The sequence below is a fragment of the Mustela lutreola genome, chromosome 3 (genome assembly GCF_030435805.1).
Source record: "Mustela lutreola isolate mMusLut2 chromosome 3, mMusLut2.pri, whole genome shotgun sequence".
Classification (NCBI taxonomy): Eukaryota; Metazoa; Chordata; class Mammalia; order Carnivora; family Mustelidae; genus Mustela; species Mustela lutreola.
The window spans coordinates 6,583,544-6,607,779 of record NC_081292.1 but is presented as its reverse complement, the minus strand read 5'-3'; the positions used below and the strand labels follow the sequence as shown (position 1 = coordinate 6,607,779).

The window sequence follows — 24,236 nt, the reverse complement described above, 5'->3', positions numbered from 1 at the left end:
ACAGTTTTGTAATATAGCTTGAAGTCTGGCATTGTGATACCACCAGATTTGGTTTTCCTTTTCAAGATTTCCCTGGCTATTCAAGGTCTTTTCTTGTTCCACACAATTTTTAGGATTATTTGTTCCAGTTCTGTGAAAAGTGTTGGTTGTATTTTGATAAGGATTGCATTGGATGTGTAGTTTGCTCTGGGTAGCATAGACATTATAATAGTATTTATTCTTCTAATCCATGAACATGGAATGTTTTTCCATTTCTTTATGTCTTCCTCAATTTCTTTCATAAATGTTCTGAGTTTTTGGACTACAGATCCTTTATCTCTTTGATTAGGTTTATTCCTAGGTATCTTGTGGTTTCTGGTCCAATTGTAATGGGTTTGAGTCCTCAGTTTCTCTTTCTTCTATCTCATTGTTAGTATACAGGAATGCAGCTGATTTCTGTGCATTGATTTTATACACTGCCACAATACTGAATTCCTGTATGTGTTCTAGCAATTTTGGGTGGAGTCTTTTGGGTTTTCCACATAAAGTTTTATGTCATCTGTGAAGAGTGAGAGTTTGACTCTTCTTTGCCAATTTGAATGCCTTTTCTTTCTTTCTGTTGTCTGATTGCTGAGCCTAGGACTTCTATTACTATGTTGAACAGCAGCGATGAGAGTGGGCATATTGTGTTCCTGTCAGGTTCCTGACCTTAGGGAAAATGCTTTCAGCTTTTCCCCACTGATAATAATATCTTCCGTGGGCTTTTGTAGATGGCTTTTATGATACTGAGATATGTTCCCTCTATCCCTATACCAGAAAGAGTTTTAAGAAAGGATGCTGTATTTTGTGAAGTGCTTTTTCTACATCAATTGAGAGAATCATATATGGTTCTTGTCCTTTCTTTCATTAATGTGATGTATCACATTGATGGATTTGCATATGTTGAACCACCTTGCAGCATAGGAATAAATCCCATTTAGTCGTAGTGAATAATCCTTTTAATGTGCCATTGTGTCCTATTGGCTAGTATCTTGGTGAGAATTTTGGCATCTATGTTCATTAGAGATATTGGTCTGTAATTCTCCTTTTTGATGGGTTCTTTATCTGGTTTTAGGAGCAAGGTAATGCTGGCCTCATAGACCAAGTTGGAAAGTTTCCTTTCCATTTCTATTTCTTGAAGCAGCTTCAGAAGAATGGATCTTAGTTCTTTAAATGTTTGGTAGAATTCGCCTGGGAAGCCAACTGGAATTTCTAGCTCTCTCATATACTTATTGACAATTTAAGAGAAATTACTTACCTTTTTCAAGTCTAAGTATTTTTGGCTATCAGAAATAATTATACCCACATTAAAGAGATGATGTTAGAAATAAATTAAAATTAAACCACAATATAAGGGGATGCCTGGGTGGCTCAGCCAGTTAAGTCACTGCTTTCAGCTCAGGTCATGATCCCAGGGTTCTGGCATCAAGTCCCACATCAGGCTCCTTGTTTGGCAGGGAGCCTGCTTCTCTCTCTGCCTCTGCCTGCTACTCTGCCTGCTTATGCACTCACTCTCTCTCTCTCTCTAACAAATAAATAAATAAATAAAATCTTAGAAAACAACAACAACAAAACCCCACAATATAAGGCACCTGAAAATATGAAAAAATCAGTAAAGTATATCTTTTATTAATAGTTCACATTTTCTTCTGATCTTTACCCTTGGAGAGCCTGTCTATATGATATAGCTTTATTCAGGTTTGTTCTCTTTCCCCAAGTTATTGGCCCCAGTTCCTGTTGGTGAATGCAGTCCAGACTAACTATTTCCTCTCTTTCCTTGCAGACTTGTATCTCTAAATGTTCTAGCCTGTAGAAATCCCTCTGACTTGAGTGTAACCTAGTCCCTAGTCCTGATACTTCCTACAGCTTGGCTCTCCGAGGTCCCTTGTCCACTTCTATTGTAAGTAGTAGTTGTATTGTGCCTTATCGATGGCACTAGGCTTCACCTTATGTGGTTTGATTGGTTCCTTCCAGCAACTTTTCTATATGTCTCAGGGGCACGCTCGGTCCCATGCATCTTTCTGTCTTTTCTTCCAGCCTGGGAAGATGGGTCATTATAGACTCTATAATCAGAAGACCTGTATCCAGGTCCAATTTTAGTAATTGGCTTTGGGTGAGTCACTTCTTTACCTGCTAAGATTGTTTTAAGTGTTAAATACGATGGGGATAATGATAAACCATTTCTTGAGCTCTTACTATGTGGTAATTGTTGTGATAAACTCATTACACATATTATTTAATTTAATCCTCATAAAGTCTTCATATCCTCAAGAGACAAAATCTCAATTATTTCCATCTTTCAATAAGAATCAGTGTCAAAGTGGGGACAGAGAGAAAGAAAGGCAAATGTGAGAGAAGGAAGGTGTAAGAAAGAAGAGAAAAAAAGAGAGAGAGATGCAATAGTAAGTTGAAGGAACTAGAGATTTTATTTAAGTTCTCTGGGTTCTCTGCTTTGTAAGCAAAAACTTTTCTAAAACTGAATGTCAAAAAAGAAAAGAAATGGAGTCATAGAGTCAGAGTTTGAACAGGACAAAAAAGATTTATCTCTGTTTTGTCTGAATCCCTGGATGCCAACATTTGTCAGCACCCTTAGAAAACCAAAAAAGTATTTTGTCTGTTTCCTCTAGTGTCTGGTCCAAGATCCCAGAACTGACAGTTTGGTAGGTGGAGCCAGACTGTGGGTGAGTTACTTCAATGTTCAGCCCAATGCTTCATTCATTCAGCCAATATTTACAGAGCGTATTATATGGACCAGTTGTGGACCAGGCATTGAGGATAAAACTGAGAGCTACAAGGATGTTGTTCAGGTATAAAGGACATACTTCATCTTAAGTCTTAACTACATCTTTTGTCTTTGGATTAGAGAGTGGGTGAGTAGAACATGGAAGGACAGTGTTTGGAAGTATGAATGGTTTTACTTGGGAAATCCTCCTTTCCTTTGGTTTCACATCCACCAAATCAAGCATTTTCAGTCTTAACATTTGCTTAGTGACTTTGATTAACATTAACCAGGTAGATCGATTTGGACCACCTGTAATTTCCATTCTTTCTCCATAATTAGTAGTCATGTTTAATTTGACCCTCATCTATAAAATGGGCATCATCGCTTAAAACTGAATCACAGAGTTATTGTAAGCATTACCAAAGTCCTCTGTAAACTATATGGTGCCCCAGACATATGCATGTGCACGAACACACACCCTTTTGCTTCCTGTATTTTGTGATGTTGCGACATCTTAAAAACTCTTCTGCTGCAGAAGAACCTACCTCTCCAGGAATTAGCTAATTCTTAGAGCAAAGGGCTCATCTAGGAGCATGATTTCGATATGCAAATTAACAAATCCAGAGCCATATCTTCTCTGTCTGGGTCTGTACACCCCAGAAAACAGTATTTCTCTACTGGTACCAGGTAACTATGGACACCCATCCCCATTCAGATTATAACCCTCTGAAAGCATTCAAACTAGCTAATCCTAAAATATTTTCCCTGCCCTATCTTGCCTTTCCTGTGAAAACTCCAATAAAATCTGTGCTTAGTCTTGCCCCTTACTCCTGCCCTTCTGCTTCCTGAATACACTGGTTCTTCTCTATGTGGCCCTGTGTTATGCACCATTTCTCCTGTTTCTAGGACCTTTGGGTATCATAAACTTTGTTTTCCTGAGCCTCTCCTCTGCCTTCTCTTGTGGCTGTGCCTGACTGACCATCACATCAAACAACACAGAACACACACATGCTACTTTTTGTTACAGGGCTTTATGGCTTATAAAACAAATTTATATCCATCCATGTAAAAGTCACAGCAATCTTTTTAAATGGCTATCCCTTTCCTCAGTTTATAGATTAGGAAATTGATATTTAGAGAGCCAGGCAATCTGAGCAAGCTGACACAGTTAATAACATTCAGGAGGCAAGACTCAACCACTGGCCTTGGAAACACAGGTTCCAAGTCCTGAGCTTCAGGGATTCAGCTGCCCTTTTTAAAGCTCCTAATTAGCCTTAGTTGTTAGTAAGTCTTTCATGAAAATATAGTAGGCCATGCTAAAAAAGCAACTTATTTTTTTTTCTTTTATATGTTATCAGAAGAAGCAGTTAAGGAAACTAGCACCATGAGCCAACCACCATGTGATTTCACCCCCCCCCCCATTGTCTCTGTATTACAGATGAATAAATGGCAACCTCTGGATTTATTTCTAGCCCAAAGTCATACAGCTGAGAAGTTGCAAGGTATGAATGGAGCCCCCATGCACTTTGGAGACATGGCTTCTCCCTTGCAACCTCCATGTTCTCAGGGCAACATATCCCAGCATCTGAAGTCTTTTCTTGATGTTCCGCATTTGCTGACCAAAAATGCCCAGTGGGAATAGACAGTGGGAGGCAATTTAGCCAAATATCCTTTTTAGCAAATGATTTATTTACTGCTGCTAGGACAGCATTTTCTCCTATTCTTTCTCTGGCCCTCTTCGTTGCTTCCTGTCTTTTTTGTTTATTTCTCGCCAGGAAGCCTCTTATCTTTGCTGACTGGGGGCCAGTGCATCTTCTCCCCACAGTAAATCTGAGGCTAATGGACTCCCAGAAGAAAAGCAAAGCATGAAGCCACTCAGAAACACAACCGTCTTCTCGTGGAATAAGCAAGTCATTTTTCCCTTAAATTCCTAAGTGGGATGATTTCTAATGACTTCTGTTCCCTCCAGCTACCCTGCTTTTTCTTATACATCCATTCTTCTCCCAACTAAGGATAACCAAACAAAGTCGAATTATTTGGGTGAATAGGCAGTGACTTGTTTTTTATTTTATTTAAAATCAATTAAACATAAAGTACGTCATTAGTTTCACATATAGAGTTCAGTAATTCTTCAGTTGCATATAACACTCAGAATTTTGGACCCAGAAAAACTCTTGACTTTGCCTTTTCCCCACGGATTTCACCTTTTAACTCCTCCATCTGGGACACAGATCTGCCCTCAGTACACTCTAGACTAAGAAATGAGGCTCTGAATATCTTGAATATACTTTATAAAGTCATTGACACAGAGGAAAAAACATTTACTTTGGCACAGAATAGAACGGAATTTGAATTTCTAGCTCTATTTCTCAAGTTTTTCAAAAATTAATCAGTTGTGTATAACACCCAGTGGTCATCACACCACATGCTCTCTATAATGCCCATCACCAAGTTATCCCAGTCTCCTACCCACATGCCCTCCAGCAACCCTGTTTGTTTCCTACAGTTAAGAGTCTCTTGTGACTTTTCTCTCCACTCTGATGACTTCCCATTTTGTTTTCCTTCCCTTCTCCTATGGTCCTCTTCCCTGTTTCTTATGTTCAACATATGAGTGAAGCCATATGATAATTTCACTCAGCATAATACCCTTTAGTTCCATTCACATCAATGTAAATGTTTAGAGTTCATCCTTTTTTTCTGGCTGAGTAATATTCCATTATAGATAAGCCACATTTTCTTTATCCATTCATCTGTTGATGGGCCTCTCAACTCTTTCCATAGTTTGGTTATAGTGGGCATTGCTGCTATGAACACTGGGAGGAAGGTGCTCCCCTACATTTTTACCTATGGGGTAAATACCTAGTAGTGCGATTGCTAGATTTTAGGGTAGCTCTATTTTTAACTTCTTGAGGAAACTCCATACTGTTTTCCGAGTGTTTGTACCAGCTTGCATTCACACTAACAGTGTAGGAGGATTCCCTTTTCTCTGAATCTGCCAACATTTGTTGTTTCCTGTCTTGTTAATTTTAGCTATTCTGATGGGTGTGAGGTGGCATCTCATTGTGATTTTGATTTGTATTTCCCTGATGTCAAGTGATGTGGAGCACTTCTTTTCATGTATCTGTTGGCCATTTGTAGGTCTTGCTTGAAGAGATGTTTGTTCATGTCTTCTGCCCACTTCTTGAATGGATTCATGTTTTGGGGATGTTGAGTTTGATAAGTTCTTTATAGATCTTGTCTACTAGCCCTTTATCTAATATGTCATTTGCAAATATATTCTCCATTCTGCTCAGTGCCTTTTAGTACTGTTGACTGTTTCCTTTGCTGTGCAGAAGCTTTTTATCTTGATGAAGTCCCAATAGTTCATTTTTTGCTTTTGTTTCCCTTCCCTTTGGAGACATGTCTAGCATAGCAAGAACATGACTGTCTGTAATCCAGGAAGATGCACCCACCAAGAACCAGACCATGCTGGCAGTCTGATCTCCAACTTCCAGCCTCTAGACTTTGACCTCTGAGATTGTATCCCCTGTCCAAAATGGTTTCATGTCTGGATCCTGATCTCAAAGCATTACATAATTTTTTTTTTAAATTTTATTTATTTATTTGACAGACAGAGATCACAAGTAGGCAGAGAGGCAGGCAAAGAGAGAGAGAGGAAGGGAAACAGGCTCCCTGCTGAGCAGAAAGCCCGATGTGGGGCTACATCCCAGGACCCTGAGACTATGACCTGAGTCAAAGGCAGAGGCTTAGCCCACTGAGCCACCCATGCGCCCCTCAAAGCATTACATAATTTTAAACCCTCATCCTTCTCCTGGTGCTTTGGCTTTCTAACCTTATAACCTATGCCTTGGTCAGTTTGACTGTTATAACAAGTTACCACAGGCTGGGAGGCTTAAACAACAAACGTGTATTTTCTCACTGTTCCAGAACCTGGAAATCTGAGATCAGGATGCCAGCATTGTCAAGTTCTTGGTGAACACCCTCTTCCTGGTTTACAGAGGGCCTTTCTCCTGCTGTGACCTCACATGGCAGGGGGAGATAAAAAAGTTAGATAGCCCTTTGACCTCTTTTTATGAAGGCATTGATCCCATGAGGTTCCTTGCTTATGGTCTAATCACCTCCCAAAGGCACCACATTCAAATATCATCACACTGAGATTAGGGTTCAACTTATGAATTTGGGGGGAACACAAACGTTCTGGATGCCATGACCTATATTCCATTATTGCAAGACCAGGCTGCCATGGAGTTTCAGCAAATCATATATCATGGGTTATCTAATTTCAAAGCAGAATATACTTTAATTAAGTATTCTGGAGAACAGTTCTTTCATGTTTTTGTGTCAAGATTCTGTTTTTACTGCAATTCATTTCTTCTTCTTTTTTTTTTAATCTTATAGTATCAGGACAGATCATTTTAGTAGGCATACAAACTAAATTCATTTTTTAGCAAGTCTACTAGATTTGGATTTTTTTTGTAGCATGTCTTACAATACTCATTTAATAAAACAAAATTTAAAAGGAGAAAACAGCTACCTGAACAATTTCCAGAGTAAACTTATTTCCACTTTTTTCTAACTTTCTTTAGGCTACTGGAGGACACTCTCTCCATTGTGTCTGAGAATAAGCAGCTCATATTGCGCACCTCTTTTGTTCCTTCTGAGTGGTCATGTTGCTTCATCTCCACATTGTTGGGCCTTTGATGCAGCCAGGTTTGCTACCATAAGCTACTTATTTGCCTTTAGTTAGGAAACTTTTTTTTTAATTAAATTTATTTCTTTTCAGCATAACAGTATTCATTATTTTTGCACCACACGCAGTGCTCCATGCAATCCGTGCCCTCTATAATACCCACCACCTGGTTCCCCAACCTCCCACCCGCCCCTGCCACTTCAAACCTCTCAGATTGTTTTTCAGAGTCCATAGTCTCTCATGATTCACCTCCCCTTCCAATTTCCCCCAACTCCCTTCTCCTCTCTAACTCCCCATGTCGTCCATGCTATTTGTTATGCTCCACAAATAAGTGAAACATATGATAATTGACTCTCTCTGCTTGACTTATTTCACTCAGCATAATCTCTTCCAGTTACATCCATGTTGCTACAAAAGTTGGGTATTCATCCTTTCTTATGGGGGCATAATACTCCATAGTGTATATGCACCACATTTTCCTTATCCATTCGTCCACTGAAGGGCATCTTGGTTGATCACTCAATCTGGATTCATGTACCAAGTCTAGAACTCTCCTACCTATTTCTTGTTTTGCTGTTTGTTCCCTGGCTCAGTTTTATGCTTGCTTGTTTCCTAAACCTTTTGGCTTAGTCTTCAGTCTCTGATCTCATGCTGACCTCTTGTCTTGACATAATTGGCTTGCCAGTTTAAGCCATCAGCTCTTTCTTACAGATTGTTTGCACTTATCCTAGAAACTTATACTCATCTTTTCTTGGATGTCCTTATTTAAGCATTGAATCTCAGCAAGATTCAGTCTCCAGTTCCAGCCTGCCTTTAGAAACTCTGAAATATAGAAAGAATGTTAGCCAAGGAAATACCAACTTTTTAGTATATATTTTATTCCCTGCTAACACAAGGAAAGAAGGGAGAGAGAAAAGACAAGATTAAATAAATAAAGAGTATAAAGTACAAGGATTGTTTAAGCCATAACCAAAAGCTTTGTGAAAAAATTCAGCAGAAGGAAATATCCTCAACTTGATATAAAGGGCATCTACAGAAAAACCCCAGCTGGCATCATACTTAATGGTGAAAGATTTGATGCCATATCTTTAAGATCAGGAAAAAGACAATAAGAATGTCTGTTTTGCCACTTCTATTAAACATTTACTGGAGGTTCCGGCCAGGCTAATTAAGCAAGAAAAAGAAATAAAGGGCATCTGTATTGGAAAAGGAAGAAGTAAATCTATTTCTATTCACAGGTGACATAATCTTTCATGTAGGACATTTTAAAGAATCCTCTAAAAACTATTAGGATTAATGAGTTTAGCAAGATTGTGAGATAAAATCAATACAAAAAATCAATTATATTCTGACACATTTGCAATGAACGATCTAAAAACAAAATTCAGAGAACAAGACCATTCACAATAATGAAAAACAAAAATGAAAGACAAAAGAGAGAAATCTATACTGTACAACATTGCTGAAAATAATTAAAGATCTAAAAAATGGAAAGACATCCCATACTCATGAATTAAAGGACTTAACTTTGATGGCAATTTCCCCCAAACTAAACTACAGACTTAGTGTAATAAATGCCTATGAGAATCCCGGGTGACTTCTTTGTAGAAATCAGTGAGTTGATTATAAAATTCAAATAACAATCTTCAACTATTGGTCAACATATACAAACTTCTAGTTATAAAATAAATAGGTCTTGGGGATGTAATGCATAGCAAGGTGACTGAAGTTAATAATATTATATTGTATATTTAAAAGTTATTAAGAGAATAGATTTTTAAAGTTCTCTTCACAAGAAAAAAATTGTAACTGTGTGTGAAGGGATGTTAACTAGACTCATTGTGATCATTTCATAATATATACAAGAATAAAATTATGTTGGGGCACCTGGGTGTCTCAGTCGGTTGAGCAGCTGGCTCTTAATTTCAGCTCAGGTCGTGATCTCAGGGTCCTAGGATCGAGGCCCACAATGGGCTCTGTGCTCAGGGGGGGGAGTCCACTTGAGGATTCTCTCTCTCCATTTCCCTCTACCCCTCACTCCACTCAGCTCTCCCTGTTTCACTTTAAAATAAATATATTTTTTAAAAGATCATGTTGTGTACCTGAAACTAATATAATATTACATGTCAATTATAGCTCAATAAAAATAGATATAACATTTACTTCCCTACACAGTTTGAGATGTTCAGGTTAATATAAAATGGAAAAGAAAAATCCTGTCAAAACAATCCTGAAAAATAAAAAAAAGAATAAGGTAGCTCTCACACTCCCTGATTTCAAAATTTACTACAAAGCAATGGTAATCAAGACAGCACAGTCCTGACACAAGGGTAGGTGTATAGATTAACGGAAGAAAATTGAGAGTACAGAAATAAGCCTTACATCAATGGTCAGCTAATTTTCCACAAGGGTACCAAAAACATTCAAAGAGGAAAGAGTAGATGTCAACACATGGCCAACTGGGATAACTTAATAGCCACATGCAAAAGAATGAGGGTGGACCCTTGGTTCACAACATGTACAAAAATTAACTTAAAGGATTAATCTAGTTAAATTAGACTGGGGCTTGGAAGAAAATGGTAGGTACATGACTGCCTAAGAAAAAGCATGCAGTAAATAAATGCAAAAAGAAAATTAATGAGGGACTCAATCACTCTAGTGAACTTTTAATTACCTACAACTACCAAAATCTAGAATTTAAATGCCTCACAGGTCACCTGAAGTATTGGGTGGTTTGGTCACAAATAGTGTTTCACCTGGTTCCACAGAGGGAAGGAGCCACTGATTTTATATACCTGACACTCTTCTCAGTATCTCTCTCCACACTGTTCTCAAGCTTTAAGGAGGCCGTGACTACTGAGAGGAGGTGAGGCTTCCAGCACTCCAGCTGGAAAGAAGTCCTCAGGATGAAGCAGAAAGAGCACCAGGCTTGGGATCAGACAGACACAAGTGGTCTCCATGAACCTGGGAAATTGGCGTGATCTTATATGACCTCAAGTTTATCCTAGAAAATGTGACTATCTTTGAAAGAATTTTTACATCATACAAAGGAAATGTGAATTCACGAAGTTGCTGCGTGTGTCCCCAGGGCAGGTGTAAGGGCATCAAGTCGTTCCAGGTCAGTCTTCCCAGGATTCCCAGTTAGTAGGAAAGTAAGAAAGAACAATTTCGGGCTTAACTTCCAGAGTAATCCAGCAGTGAATCTGAATCAGAAAATCTTTAAAATGTTTAAGGGAATTCATTCTCTATAAATTAGGTTAAACACTCCAAAAAAAAAAAAAAAAGTAATTTTCCGTTCTGCCACTTTCCGGAGGATATTTAGCTATTGGGAGTTGTGATTCTGAGAACCCTCAGGCACATGAAAAATGTGGCCATTTGCATATTGGACCTCAGAGACTTCTCTTTCCGTAACTGCTGCTTTGCTCATACCCTCAGGGTTGGAAAAGCCAAGTTGTTCTGGGCCAAGAAAGTTCTGTTTGGTGAAAACAAGAAAATAAATAAAATCAAGGCAGAGCGATAAAGTAACGTGAGGTTGAACAAAAGGGGTTTAGATGCTCATTTCAGTGTGGCTTGCCAGAGCAGCATGGCGTTGTGCTGGGTGATGGAAAAACCACCCAGGCCAGATGGGTCGTTCCTGGCGCTCTCCGCCCTCACGACAGAGTCTGTAACACTTGAAAACACAGGCTTGAGCCACTTCCTGGTGGCCAAGGAGTTTTCCCAGCACTACCCACCACCTTCTGGTTTTCGTATTTTCTTTTCCAGGTGTCCTGCTGGATGCCGCCCCACCGACTTGCAATGGGGCTCTTCTATCTGGACCACAACTTGGGTCTATGATGTGCCTCCCCTTTAGAGTCATTTTCTCCTCAAATGCTATTCCTTGATTACCCTTCCTGGCTTCATGCCTTGCAGTTGCCTCACACATCTGTCCCGACACCCACACTGAACTCCGGGTGATGGTGTCCAGTCTGAAACCCCCTAGGCTCAACATGGATCTGGGAGCTGGACTGTCATCCTTATGTTCAAATTCTACCTCCTTCAGGGAGCTCTCCTGATAGCCTATAGCTGTCAACTCTCTCTCTCTGTCTTTTCCAAAATCAAATCATACTTTTTCTAGCCTGTGCACTGTCAGCCGTGCCTTATCTCCCTGCTATAGTGTAAGCAAGGTGGGGTCAATGAGGACCCATAGATGATTCGTTTTGCATCCCTTCCCTGTTGGTCACAGCCGGCAGCCCTCCTCAGATCCCTTTGCTGGCACAGTCTCCTCTAACACAGCCAGAGCTAGGAAATGCTCTCATCTTCACGCACTGGGCTCTGGCACATGTTATGTTGTCTCTCTAGAACCTTGCCTCTTCTTGTGTTTGGTGAACTCCTCCTTATTCTTCAGACTCTTACTTGATCACCGATTGCTCAGAGACACCATCGCTGTCACCTGCACTGCCCGTCACTCTTAGGCTCCTGACTCTCCTAGCACTTGTCTCAATTATGGTTTACCCTCTACTGTAAGACCCTCAGCTCTATAATGGCAAGTAAAGCTACAGTCTGCCACCCTGTCAACCCCAGCATTTACAACAGTGTTTGCCCTTATTTTATTAAAAAAAAAAAAAAAAAACAATGTAAATGGTCCACAAGTGAACAACGAACTTTTATTACATGAATGAATGAATAAATAGTTGTGTGGGTTCATTGTTTCCTTCAGTGACTGTGGCAGAGTGTTTCCATCTTGGACATCCAGAGAGATTTGGTTCACATTGGAAAATACAACCAAGGCTCGTAGAGTTTCCCAGCTCCTGCAGGCCTCCTGATGTCAGGCAATTGCTCTCTCTGCAATGAAAACAGCAGGCATCAAGTCTACAAGCCTGTACATAAAAAGATCCATTATCCTGGGAGCCAAATGTCACTGCTGGAATGGCTTCCAAATGCTGCCAAAAAGAACATTATTAATAACAGTAATGATAATAATAGTGATCATAATAACACATATTAAATTTTAATTTATATGGCACCCAAGCTCCACAGCTCTGGGAGGGAATCACTCTCATAGCAGAGGGGGGAGAATAAAGCAAAACTCCAAATGAAAAGAAATATGATACAATGTGGGCAGAGTGCCAGGCTTTAAGCTGCTGTGTGGGAACAGAGAAAGAAAAGGACCTCACCAGGCCCTGGACACAATCAGACTGGATGTAACAGTTCTGAATTTCAGGGATATAGCGAAGAGAGGTGGAAACATATGCTTTAGACTCATTTCAGGATAAGCATCCTTCATCATTTCAATTTAAATCATAGAAAATATTACCCTGGGAGGCCCTGAAGGATATAGAGAGGAAACCAATCTAAAGGCGGTCTGAGTCTATGTCTACACTGGGATGCTGCATCACAACCTGACTGGATGGGTTGAAAGGTCAGTCATCCGCACAGTGACTATGGACTCTGAAAAACAATCTGAGGGTTTTGAAGGGGCGGGGAGGGGGGTGGGAGGTTGGGGGAACCAGGTGGTGGGTATTGGAGAGGGCACGGATTGCATGGAGCACTGGGTGTGGTGTAAAAACAGTGAATACTGTTATGCTGAAAAGAAAAATAAATAAATAAATAAATAAATAAAAGTAATGGTCAAATATTTGTGGCATGTAAAGAAGAGAAAGTGGGTGTGATGCTCAAATAATGGATCTTGGAACATTGAAAAAATAAAATGAAGTTAGAAAAAAAAAGGAAGTAGATGTTTTAATTGTTGTTAGGACGCTTAAAACATTTTTCACAGCTAGGAGAGAATCCAGTGACTCTGAAAATGTCTAGTAGCTAGAAACAGGAATAGCTTTTATTTATTATGGCAACATTGTTGTCATAATGAGTTATCAGTCTTGGAAGTCAGTAGGATGGGGTTTGGGTCTTCCCTCCTTTTCTTACTGTGTGACCTTAAATGCGTCACTAATTCCCTAAACTTCTTTTTCATGTTATTAAATTAAGAGTGATAGCAGCTGGAAAATGCTTGTAAGTGTTAGTATCGCTTTATTCCATAAAAGTCTATTGACATATCCAACATCTTCCTTGTATCCTATTTTTTTCTTCTTTTGTGGTGAGAATACTTAATGTGCGATCTATACATTAAACATTTTTGAAGCGCACAATCTATTACCTTACTGATGGTGATGGTATCCTGGGTACATGCGTATGTTCCAGTGTCAAATCACGTACATTTAATATGTGCAGTTCATGGTATATCCCTTATGCTTCTATAAAGCTCCTACAAATAAGAATAAAAAATATGGAACATGAAAAATAAATAGAAATATATTGAGTATGATGAAGTAATCCATCCTTGAAGCAAAACAAGGAAGTAATTCGACAAACTTTCATATATACAGGACTAAGATTTAACAAACTACTTGCAGAGCAGAATTTCAGTGTGACCATCTTCAAGTTGAATGATGAGCAAATTTATTTTGAGACAGAGAACTTGAAAGATAGAATTCCTGCTTGCCTGCCTGGTATCTGGATATGATGAGGGATCTGGGGGAGTAGATGAAGCAGATGACCAGTTACTGTAATATGAGTCATTGTATAACTTTTCTCAGGCTACCACCTCTCCCAGCCCAAATCATAATCTGAGGTGACATCATCCTTCTCCGTTGAAAGCATTAGAGATAAAATCGGAATATATGTCCTGATCTTAATCTATAGTAGATAAAGAATACAATGGCTTTTTAAAAATAAAAATAAAATATGCGTAAGCAAAAAAATTCTAACTATCAAAAGTTTATACAATTAAATTAAATCTTCTTACCAAACCACTAGGATCCTTCCCCCACTAGCAGTTTCTTGATTATCCTTCCATAGGTTTTCTTCTTTGATGTTATTTTCAAACTTGACTCAACCGACACAACTGCGTGTACCATACACACCTTACAAACTGTCAAATTTTGCCCAATATGCTGTACTATTAACATCCAATATTATTGAAGGCATCCTATATGCTAGCCATTTTCTTCAGTACTTTATATGCATTACTTCATACAGTTTTCACAACATCTGGTTTACGAGCCATGTGGATTGAGTCACATCTCTTGACTTTTTGATGATCAGTCAGCGTCTTTTGTAAAATGGGTCTAGGATCGCCACCCTGGCATGGGGGGTCCATGGTACATTGTGTGGTGTCTCTGACTCATATCTTTTTCTGTACCCCATAATACAGAAGACAAGACCGGATTTTTGTTTACTTGATGTTGTACAGATAGGAAGATCCATGTGATTTGAATTTTTGAGGTTAGTTTACTCTGGATAAACAAGCCTGATGTGTATTAACTAATAATTAGTTTCCTGCACACACACTGTTCAAGTTTATGCCAAGCAGTAGAAGTAGAACTTAAATTTTACTTTCATTATTTTACTCTTTCTTTTAAAGAATCCCCTTGATGGTTTCCAACCTCTGAGTACTACTAGGGAAAAGTAAACCAGGTTTTTGATTTGTTCATTGACTGACTCTCCAGATTTGGGTTGAGAAGAACCTTGTTGGATAATTCTTTCCTCCAAGTTGGGAGGTTAAATTATGCGCTGTAGGCAAAAACAAACAGCAAAATCAGAGTCCTTGAGTTTTGGATTTGAAAGGAACAATCCAGAGCTCCCTGCCTAGTACTCCAGAGATTAAGGAATTACTCCACCCTGCTCACAAATTTCCCAAACTCAACACTCACTGGGTTCTGCAAATCCCACATGGGGATGCGAGATCTGCCAACAAATTCTTTTCTGATCTATGGACCCTCTTAAATAAAAAGTCACGGAAACATAAATTTACAGGACATTTAATTATACCTTTTATAAATCATGTTGATAAACTATTATGCAGTAAGACAGAAATCAGTAGAAAAGATATACCAGGAGCTACAGTGTTTGTGTTGTCATTTTATCTATAGACAGGCATTCTTTAGACAGAGAGAAGAGGGAAAACATGTTGAGTGAGAATGGCCTAAAATGGCATGAAAACATGAACCAGAATTTGCTCTTTAAGGAACTCAGAATCATTCCCTTGGCTCCTGAGATCCTATGATCCTGAGGATGGACTTTGAATACCCTTTGGAGGTGGTCAAGTTGGTTTGGAAGCATCAGGGAGTGGTTAAAACAGTGGAAAGCAGAGAAGTGCCATGATTAAATTTACATTTCTACTAAGTTAAGTCTTTCTAGACATACCAAAAAGGCCAACTAGATAAATATTATTGAATTAAGAGAAAATATTAAATAGACTAATATTGTGGGAAATTTGATAATTATTTGGAAAATTAAATTGAATTTGTAGTAGATTGGAAGGACACTGGCTGAAGGCATAAGGGGCTTGTTAAAAGGACATTGGGATAGTTGGTATGAACAATGATGAGTGATTCAAAGAGGCCAGGAGCCGTGAGTGTCAAACAGAAGGAAATGAATTGCTGAACATCTTTGATATGAGGCCCTTGATCTCAAATGATTAAAATGATCCTGAATGGAAAGACAGTTTAAGAAGATGGAGTGATTACAACTGTGAAAGGGGGTGTCAAGTAGGAGTAGGGGTAGATGGTGAGGGTATGGCAGAACTTTGTGCTCCCTACTGTGACCACCCAGAGGAAGATCAGCATCATCAGTATACAGGTAGGAGTTGAAATGAGTGGGAATTTTAAAACTTGCCTAAGGTAGACTGTACTATGATGGATAATAAAGTAGATCATGGAAGCCTGGGGGTATGAATGTTTATCATAGCAAAGGCTAGTCCCTTATTAGGGACTACCTGATTATTAGGGACTAGTCCCTTATTAGGGACTACCTTATTAGGGACTAGGTGATTACCCTGGTCCCCACAGGGCTTAAAATATATCACATGTATTAATTCACTTAACTATCTCAATAAGCTTTTACAGTAGGTACTATTATTAAACCCATTTTGTAGGGGAGGAAATGAAGTCAAAGGAAGTTAATTACTCATTTGATGTCTGTGAGATAATAGAAAAATATAGATATATTGGTCTCTGCTCCCTGTTCCTGGCACAAAGCTCCTAAAACCTTTGTAAATTCCCAAGTGCTAAGAGCACTAGGAGCAGAGCATCTTTCATTCTAATGATGGGAACTCTGAGTGAGCTCCTAAATGGCTGCTGGATGGAGGCTGGTCACCAAAAAGGCCAGGTTAAGATCAGAAACTCAGAATTTACCCCCAGAGAGAGGAGAGGGACTAGAAATGCAGTTACTATTTCATCCTGCTTATGTAAGAAAGCCATTATAGAATCTCAATAGTACAGCATCAAGAGAGTTTCCAGATCCGTGAACACATCCACACTGCAAGGATGGCACTCCCCACCTCCAAGGGGACAGAAGCTCCTGAGCTCTGGACCGTTTCAGACCCCACCTGTGTATCTCTTCACCTGGCTCGTCATCTGTATCCTTTATCACATCCTTTACTAAACTGGTAAATGTAAGTCTTTCCCTGAGTTCCATGAGCTGCCCTAGCAAATTAATCAAACCTAAAGAGGGGGTCATGGGAAGCACTGATTTGTAGCCAAATTCAACAGAAGTTGTGGGTAATCTGGGGACCTGCCCCCTGTTACTGGCATATTGTGACAGTACAGGAGATGAAGAGGAGGGAAACAGTTTTCCTGCTGTAATGTCTGAATTCAAAATCAGACTCAAGCAGTCTAGCTCCAGAGGTTTACTCATATCCGTGTACCTGTAGCCTCACGGTGTAAAGATGAACATCCACCCAGCCTATGGCTGGGATACGATGTAGATGGAACTAGAGGGTATTGTGCTAAGTGAAATAAGTCAATCAGAGAAAGACAGTCATCCTATGATCTCTGTGAGATGAACAGTTTGAGAGGCAGGGAAGGCAGTCATGGGTGGAAGGGAAGTAAGAATGAAACAAGATGGGACGGGGGAGGGGGACAAACCATAAGACACTCTTAATCTAGGAAACAAACTGAGGGTTGCTGCGGGGGTTGGAGGGGTAGGGATGGGGTGGCTGGATTATGGACATTGGGGTGGGTGTGTGCTATGGTGAGTGCTGTGAATTGTGTAAGACTGATGACTCACGACCTGTACCCCTAAAACAAATAATACATTATATATTAATACAAAATAAAATAAATAAAAAATTAAAAATATACATTTGGCTAAATCAGTGAAAAGGCAGCACAGAATAAGCCAACAAGATCTCCACCCAACAGTGCTGCCTGCCTGTGGTAAATTGTCCCAAATCCCAATCCTCTTTCCTTATCTTGAAATGAGTGCACTATTGGGGTTGTTATGAACTGATACACAAAACACAGAAAAATATCTGGCACTTATTATATACTCAGTGTATACTGACTAAGAGAAACACTAGTCAGAGTTTACCCCACCTTTTCTTGTCTTCTAATTTTATTATATGATATTCAGAGAATATGAGTTATGTGATGTCATTTTTTTTCACTGTGTGATCGACTTCTGTAAATATTCCATATATGCTTGCAAATAAAATACAATTTCTGTTTTTTGGGTACAGGGCTAATCAGTGATCTAAACTTTATACATGAATCAGACTAGCTAATTGACTTGTCCAATATCTCTGTCCGTATTTTCTTTCTTTTAAATCTCAGAGACATGTTTCCAACTCTCCTATTCTGTGTATTTGTAATTTTTGTTGTGATTCTCTTGTGTTTCACATCCTCTTTCTTCAAATTTATTTTGAGACTAAATTGTTTGATACATAGAAGTTAATAATTGTTTTATGACCTTTATGTATTATTGTTTTATCATGATTTAGCTAGTTCTTTTTAATTATTTTATTTTGGTAGATATTAATGGATTATACCAGCTGTGCTTTGATTTCTATTTGCCCAGTTTTGTTCTTCTGTTCCTTCCTTAAAAGCCTTTATATGCTTTTTCATTTTTACCTTTCATTTTACTTCTTATTAAATATGCTAAGAATGCTTTCTACCTTAAAGTCTTCCAGATCTTTCAGGCACATATATGATAAAACTCAAAACTCCTTATCATGGATTATAAGGTCCAATAAAATGGGCCCCTGGATATTTCTGAGTGTTTCCTATCAATCCCCTCCTCATTTTGTCCACTTACAGCACAAGCCTTCTTGTTGCTCAGAGAAGGAACCAAGAATGTTTTCTCTCTAGGCCTTTGTTTTTGCTTTGTCTTCTACTATGAGAACCCCTCCCCACTGACCTCCAGGCTCACTACTCACATGTTGATTCTCTGAGAGGCCATTCTCAGCACTCCTATCTAACAGTTCCTGCCCTAAAGTCACCCCTTATGCCTTAACCAGCTTTATTTTTCCAAGAGGACGAGATCCTGCTATTTGCCATAACAGGGATGGACTTAGAGGATATATTATGCTAAGTAAAATAAGTCGTACTGGGAGAGACAAATACCATAAGATTTCATCTATATGTGGAATCTAAAAAACAAAACAAAAGAAAAAAAACAAAAACAAAACAAAACAAAAAAACAGAAAGAGACTCGTAAATACAGAGAACAAAATGGTGGTTGTCAGAGGAAGTGGGTCAGAAGATGGATGAAATAGGTGAAGGAGATTAAGAGGTATAAACTTACAGTTATTAAATAAGTCACAGTGGTGAAAGTACAGCACAAGAAATATAGTCAATAACATTGTAATAACATTGGATGGTGGGGACTATACTTCTCCTGGTGAGCTTTGCGTCATGTTTAGAATTGTTGAATCACAATTGTTGTGCACCTGAAAGTAATATCACATTGTATGTCAACTGTACTTCAATAATAAAACAAAAAACAAAACCCATAAGACTTTGTGTTTGCTCCTAGGGCTGCTATAACAGAGTATCACAACTGGTTGGCTTAAAACAAAAACAGCTTACTCCCTCACAGTTCTGGAGGCTGGAATCCTGAAATCCAACTATCAACAGGGTCATGTTCCTTCTGAAGGCCTTAAAGAAGAATCCTTCCTTGTCTCCTCCTAGTGTCATGTGGTTTCTGGTACCAAGATGGACTCCTTGGTGTTCCCTGGTATGTTGACACATTGCTCAGCTTCTGCTTCCATTTCCACAAAGCCCACTTCCTCGTGTGTGTGTCTCTGTGTGTGATCCCCTCTTAAAATGACAGGTCCCTGGACCCAGGACCCGTTCTAATTCAGTATGCTTTTACCTTAACTTAGCTAATTATATCTGCAAAGACCATGTTCCCAAAAAGGTCACACCCAGAGGTTCTGGGTGGACATGAATTTTGGGGGACACTATTCAACTCACTGAAGACTTATTTATATCGATATTATGTATTTGTTCACTAATTACTTCTCCCTCTTAGAATATAAATTCCATAAAGATAAGATACTCATCTCTTCTATTTATTGGTGTATGCACAGTGACTTGTGGGTAGATATAAACATCTGCTGAAATGAGAGATCTTGTTTTAGGTGTGAAGAAGAGTAAACAACCTACTTTTTAAATCAAGTCTGAGGACCCAATATTTATTGGGATTGGGTTTGTATTTGGATGTATTTCTACATCTTATTTTGCATTTTGTATTTAACTTTTTGTTGTTTTATTTTCTTCTTTTTCCACCTTCTATTTGAAAGCTTGAGTTTTATCTAAATCTGTTTTCCTTTTCTTGTTTGGAATTTAAACATAATTATTATAATTATTCCGAGGCTCTCTTCAATTGTATTAAGCATTCTTACAATGTGTAAAGTTAATTAATACTCTTATCCTTCCTCATAATACAATCTACAATTCAAGCTCCACCTTGTTTTTAAGCCATCCAAATTATCATCCTCATAAATTTTATTCTTACAATTAAAGCTTATTTAATCTGATATGGGACATAGGCTTTTAGAAAAATGTAACTGACTTGAAAACACACACACAGATGCACACACATAAAAAACAAAAACAAAGAACACTGTTAGGCCAACAAATTCGAACCAAGATTCAAACACTTTCTTGAAATGAATGACAAGTATGGAGCTCATCCCATGAATGTGAGGATGAATGTGTGGTGGCCCTAAGACAAAGCATTTTTTTTAAAACCCACAAGTCATGAATTTTGTTTGTTCACCTGTACTTACTGTACTGCACTCTTTCTTTCTGCCTTCACATGTTCCTTTATTCTGAAATGCATTTTTATGTAGCATTTTTGAGGAAGAGTCTACAAACATTGATCTAAAAATATCTTTGTATTGTCCTCATATTTGGTAATTTCTCTGGCTCTAGAAGTCTGAGCTGACCGTAACCTTTTTTTGCTACTTTGAAGATAGCGCTTCATTATTTTCTGGCATCTATTGTTGCTGATTAAAAGTCTACCTACTCTCTATTTGTTCTTCCTGGAATTAATCTGTATTTTTTCTTGTTTTTATTCTGATGTTCTGTAGTTCTCTTTGGTTTTTCATGGGAAAACTATATTTGTATTTGTCTTTTTGAGAACTTGTAATTCATCAAGCTGGAGATGCAAATCTTTCTTCAATACTTAAAAGCTTGTCATCTGTGTTTCCTCAAATATAAACTCCTCTCATTCTCTTGAATCTTTGAACTCCTCTTAGATGTATGTTAGACTTCTTTATCTCTGTCTCTTTCTCTCTCTTTGCTACTGATTCTCCATCTCCTGCACTCCTACATTCTTCATAGCTCTGTCAGATCATTCAGCTTACTAGAAGTTATTTCAGTAATACTGAATTTTAATTAAATTTATTCAACTTAAACTACAGCAACCTATTTGTTCATGAATGAAAATCTTATTTTGGACATTTTCAAATTTGTGTCCTTTTATCACACCATATTTGCTGCTTAAGTTATTTTTGATGCTTATATTTCAATTTCCTTTCTCTCTTTAGTATTTACTTACTTATTTAAAAGTAAGTCTTAGTTGGTCTTAGTTCTTGTTTTGGTGGTTGTTGCTGTTGTTGCCAGTTCTTAAAACATTACTTCTTATATGCATTGCACCTGACCATACATTGTGGTAGCCTGTTTCATTGTGGTTGTTAAGTTTTTTTTTTTTTTATACCACATTTTTTTTTTCTCCCTGTGGGTATGCTATGAGGAGCTTCTTAATTGTTCCTGGGGGAGTCTTGGATTTTTATGTACTAGAATCAAGTTTTTTTTTTTTTTAAGACTATTTTTTAAAGAGAAATTTTAGGTTCACAGCCAAGTTGAGAGGAAGACACAGAGATTTTTCATATACTCTATACCACACAGATTCTCCTATTATCAACATCTCTCACCAGAATGATACATTCTTTTTTTTTCTTTTATTTTTCCAGAATGTTGCATGTGTTACTTAAAAAAGAAATTCATTTATTTATTTGAGAAAGAGAGAGTGAGAGAGGAGAGAACATGTGCAGAGAGAGAGGGAGGAGACTCCAGTAAGCAGGGAGCCTGATGCATGGTTTGATCCCAGGACTCTGGGGTAATGACCTGAGCTGAAGGCAGATATTTAATCGACTAAGCCACCCAGGCATCCCTTGTGTATTTGTTACTATTGATGAACCTACCTTGGTACATTATTATTACTCCAAATCCATACTTCAGATTAGGTTTCATTCTTAGTATTGCACATTCTGTGAGTTTGGACAAATGTGTAATGACAGGCATTCATTATTATCAGACTAGTTTTTACTGTAATTTATGATCTTAATAACATAGTCCTGGGCGTCAATTTCTCCTTAATGCCTTTTAAGCACAGTTAATTCTCTTGAGGGTATCAAGCTTCCTTGTTATCTCCAAGGGCAGTGAACAGTGTTTTCCTTGAGGTGACAGCCCTTAAGGAATCTGGAACTTATGCAAAGACTCAGCTCCTGCTCTTTGCTTTCATGGGACTACAATCCTATCTCCTGCATCTTCCTGGATAGCAGACCTCAAGTTCTCATGACCTATGACACGTATCACGGTGCCAAATCCTCCCAGCATCGTCGGAGCTTGTCATACTGATTTTACTTCTCCTTTATTTCTGAAGCCTGGAAAGCCCTTTAATTCTTTCAAGTCAATTTCTGTGTTAAACAGTTTGTTATATTTTTTCAGCAATATGTGATTTTATGTCAGGAGGGGGCTTATCGGTATTATCTTAAACTAGCCAGATTGCTGGTATCCTTTATATCTAGTATAGCTCCAGGAGTTCCACACAATATTCATGTAGACCTTAGGATATCTTCCATAAAAAGAATAGGAAACCCCATATCAAGAGCAATAGAAAGCATTTCTTGGTGGTCAGAGTGGTCTGACAACCAAGGTATTTAAAGGGAAACCTCCCCAAACAAGAGGGAATTTCTATTCCCTCATTTAGTTTTTGGAGTACTTTATTTTTCTTATGATGTGAAATTAACAAGGAATCATTTTGAAATGATAAAAACTGGTTTAACATAATAAACACAAAGATAAGGCCAAGACAGATACCCAAAGGATTGGGAGATGTCACCTAGTGTTTCTGCACTTCCTTTCTGATTCTAAGACCATTCTGTAACACTTGGATTTTTATCTTTGAACAAAACCACACTTGACCCTGATTTTTCCCCTTATCTCCATGTCATGAATCTGGGATGAGATGTGACATTTGATTGTTGCATTCTCCACCCACCCCATCCCTCCCCGCTCCCTGCCCCAGTATGCATTTGAAGAATTTGTAAGAACAAAAGGATGGAACTTTTGTAAAAAGAAGGGCTGTTTCCTCTGAACAGCAGGGATGAATGGGCAAACAATTCTTGGTTGGTTTCCCAGAAGTTGGATTTCTGGCATGCCAGACTTTTCTTTCTTGGCAAACACTTTGGTGTCTCACTATGGAGAGTAAACTTCTTTTTATTTTTTTCTTTCTGCTCACAGCTTACCAATGTCATCTGAAGGATCATGAATAACTGTAAAAGGTATGTCTCAGTCAGGCCGAAATGAATATATTATGAAAATTCCATCTAAAATATGAAATGATTTAAACTCCTTCTCATTAAACAGGAGAAGCTTTCATTGGTTAGTATGGAGGGAAAAGGAGCCAAAAATCTCTCTCACAAATGCACAGAGCTTTTCTTCATCTCTTCTTTCTCAGCAAGGGAAATGAAAGGTGAGAGGATTCTATGGCATCCGAGAAAGCAGTTGATGGGTTCTAGAAGCCCTGAAGCTTTCTGCATCCAGCAAGTACTCAAGCTAATTTTTCTCTAGTCCCTAGGATGAATGCTCCTCTTGGGTTAAGAAATTGTACTCTACTCCCTGACCCCAGTATACACTGATTTTTTTTTTAAACTCCAAATATTCTTTTATGTTTCATTCATAAACAAATTTAAGCTGAATGCATGCTTGTCATAAGTAGAAATACATTTCCTATCCTCTTATACAGTCCAGTGTGTCTAAATTTCCATGTTCTGGCTGACGGTATGTATGTAAGTAGGTCACGTATGATTTGGAGGAAATGTTCCCAAAGGCAGCCATTTATTTACCCTCTTCCTTCCTTCCTGGTGCTTGAGCAGCCATCTTGGACTCTGAGGTGCCAAAGATGCCAGAACAGCAATATAGGAGGGACTTTGGGTCCTACAAATTAAAAGAGTACTCTGCCTAATATTGCCAGTATCCATACCTCTTTTATGAAAGAGAAAATATATTTGTCTTTTACTTAAGTATTAGTCTGGATGCCCTGTCATTCTCAGATGGACCTTAAATTAACTGATACTACACTGTTTAACTACAGTTCTCATCTTGTTCCATGTTACCATTTAGCTGAATTAAAGACAAAGTTCATAATCCTACACTTGTTTTCCTTCTAATAAATCCTAGAAATTGTTCTGTAGGTAGATCCTCCAGTAGAGAAAAGCCAGCACTCTTGGACTTTGGAGTGCTTGAATTTTCTGGCTATGAA

The 24,236-nt window shown here is 38.4% G+C and overlaps 1 long non-coding RNA gene across 1 annotated transcript; it reads right to left on the bottom strand.

Annotated features, from left to right (window-relative positions):
• Nucleotides 1–12,059: 12,059 nt before the first annotated feature.
• LOC131828000 (uncharacterized) lies at nt 12,060–13,669 on the bottom strand. Its single transcript, XR_009352174.1, has 2 exons — nt 13,561–13,669; nt 12,060–12,251 (listed from the first exon to the last, which is right to left on the bottom strand). It is a non-coding gene; the product is annotated as an uncharacterized LOC131828000 (long non-coding RNA).
• Between the last annotated feature and the right edge of the window lie 10,567 nt (nt 13,670–24,236).